Source organism: Rhinopithecus roxellana, chromosome 9, assembly GCF_007565055.1.
Source record: "Rhinopithecus roxellana isolate Shanxi Qingling chromosome 9, ASM756505v1, whole genome shotgun sequence".
Lineage (NCBI taxonomy): Eukaryota > Metazoa > Chordata > Mammalia > Primates > Cercopithecidae > Rhinopithecus > Rhinopithecus roxellana.
Window position 1 is genome coordinate 43,984,801 of NC_044557.1, and position 2,922 is coordinate 43,987,722.

The window sequence follows — 2,922 nt, forward strand, 5'->3', positions numbered from 1 at the left end:
GCAGTAAGCTGTGCTCACACCACTTATAAAACTTTTAAACCTAATCTCAAAAAAAACTTAAAAATTAAAACATTTTAAAAACTAGGTTTAAAAGTTTTATAATGGCTGGGCATGGTGGCTCACACTCGTAATCCCAATACTTTCAGAGGCTGGGATGGATCACTTGAGCCCAGGGGTTAGAGGCTTTGAGCCCAGCCATATCTTTTTCTTTCTTTCTTTGTTTTTTTTGGAATTTAACATTCTTTATTGGGCTCAGACCAGGAGTCCATGAGTCTTGCGGACTTCTGCGTATTTGTGGATTTTCTTCTCCACGTTCTTCTCGGCCTGTTTCCGTAGCCTCATGAGTTGTTTCTTCTTCCGGTAGTGGATCTAGGCCTTTTCCTTCCTCTTCTCCAAGGTAGCTGTCACTGCCTGGTACTTCCAGCCAACCTTATGCGCCAGGCGCCCCAGATAGGGAAACTTTCTTGTAGGCTTCAGACGCACGACCTTGACTAGCAGCAGGAACCACCATCCACTTTTTCTTGTCGTAGGGCGGTGGGATGCTGTCAAACACCTGGAGGCGGTCCCACATGGTCCAACACCTGGAGGCGGTCCAGAGAGGCCTGGCCTCCCTGGTCTTGTGGGGCAGCATGCCTCGCACGGTCCGTCAGAAGATGCAGCTTGGGGCCTGGAGGTGGTAGGGGCCTCCCGAAGGGTTGGTGTTCATCCGCTTACGGAGGAAAGCCAAGTACTTCAACTTGTTTCTGTAGACATTGCCAGACATGTAGATGCCTTCGCAGCGTACGACCACCACCTTCCAGCCCAGCATTACCTCCTTAGCCACGATGGCTACCAGGCGGCCCAGGAGATGGTCTCGACCATCGAGGACCAGGACCTGCACCTCCGCCATCTTCGGCAACCGCCTGGGAAAGCACATCTTTTTATTTTTCTAGTCATTAGCAGATAAGGAAAGTGTCACAGGCACAGGCACTGGTACTAGTAACAATAGTTAATACTTCTATGACATGTGTTGTCACTTAAAAATAGTATTAAGGGCCGGGCCCGGTGGCTCATGCCTGTAATCCCGCACTTTGGGAGGCCGAAGTAGGTGGATCACCTGAGGTCAGGATTTCGAGACCAGTCTGGCCGACATGGTGAAATCTCTTCTCTACTAACAATACAAAATTAGGCCGGGTGCGGTGGCTCACACCTGTAATCCCAGCACTTTGGGAAGCTGAGGCGGGAGGATCGCCTGAGGTCAGGAGTTTGAGACCAGCCTGGTCAACATGGTTAAACCCCGTCTCTACTAAAAATACAAAAACTAGCGGGGCATGGTGGCAGGCGCCTGCAAAAAATACAAAAACTAGCGGGGCATGGTGGCAGGCGCCTGCAAAAAAAAAAAGGAAAAAAAAAAAAAATGAGTCGGGCATGGTGGCGCATGCCTGTAATCCCAGCTACTTGGGAGGCTGAGGGAGGAGAATCACTTGAATCCGGGAGGCGGAGGTTGCAGTGAGCCAAGATCATGCCATTGCACTCCAGCCTGGGCAACAAGAGCGAAACTCCGTCTCAAAAATAAATAAATAAATAAAATAATACACACACACACACACACACACACACACACACACACACACACGTTGTTCAGGCTGGTCTCGAAGTCCTGGACTCAAGTGAACCTCCTTCTTTAGTCTCCCAAGTAGCTGGGATTATAGATAGGCATGCCTCCATGCCCAGCTATGTAAGAGATCTTAGAAAGCATGGGAGCAGAGCCAGGGCTCTAACCTTGGAGGCTCGAGTGTTTGCCATTCGCCCATTCTGTCTCCCTGCATTTGGGTGCTTCCTCAGTTTGGACACTGCCACCCTTTGGCATCTCCAGATAATAGGGGAGTTCCCAGGATGATTCCCACAGGTAGCAGTTGTGCTTCCAGGGAATTGCATCCCATTCTTTTGGCTCTCTGCATCACTCACCAAATCATATCCCTAACATTTTTTTAAAAATTTCTTTTTTAGAGACAGGATCTAGCTCTGTTGCCCAGGCTGGAGTGCAGTGGCGTGATCACAGCCCCACTGCAGTCTTGAACTCTTCTGCTCAAGCAATACTCCAGCCTCAGCCTCCAGAATAGCTAGGACTACAGGTGTGTACCACCATGCCCAGCTAATTAAAACTTTTCTTTTTTTTTTTGTAGATACAGGATCTCATTATGTTGCTCTGACTGGTCTCAACATCCTGGCCTCAAGTGATGCCTCCTGCCTCAGTTTCCCAAAGGGCTGGGATTACAGCCATGGGCCACCATGCCCAGCCCTCACCATGCCTTTACTAACACACCCATTTCTCAGCTACCTGTCATGGCAGGAACATAATCTGATAAATTTAGCTAATGATCTCCTCCTGGTACACCCAAATTTACTGAACCCTACTGTGGAAACCATATGTTAGACTCCATAAGAACATACACAATATATATAATAGCTGCTATCAAAAAGTACTATCATCAACTAATATTTACTGAATCTCTAAAAAGTTTCAGTGTAGACCAAATTTTACACATATGATTGACCCCAATGCCCTCTTTGCCTCTCCTTCTGGGAACTATTTTTTCTTTAGTATTATTATTATTTTAATTTATTTGGAGAGACAGGGTCTCACTATGTTGCCCAGGCTGGCCTTGAACTCCTATGCTCAAGTGATCCTCCCACCTCAGCCTGCCAAACTGCTGGGATTACAGGTGTGAGCTACTGAATCCAGCCTTCTTTTTTTTTAAATGTCTTTTTTTCTTAAAAGAATGCTATCTTTTATTTTTCTTTATATATTTAATAAATGCATTGGGTGGTTTCTTGTCCAAAATGATTGTATTATGATAAAAAAGAAGACAGCATTTATGTAGACTCAGGGATCTTGACTTCTAGGGTCCTCTTTGTTGCTTATCAGCTGAGTGACCTTCA

At 46.5% G+C, this 2,922-nt stretch overlaps 1 pseudogene; it reads right to left on the minus strand.

The window, feature by feature from the left end:
• Window positions 1-252: 252 nt before the first annotated feature.
• Window positions 253-910, minus strand: LOC104674225 (annotated as a pseudogene).
• Window positions 911-2,922: the final 2,012 nt, after the last annotated feature.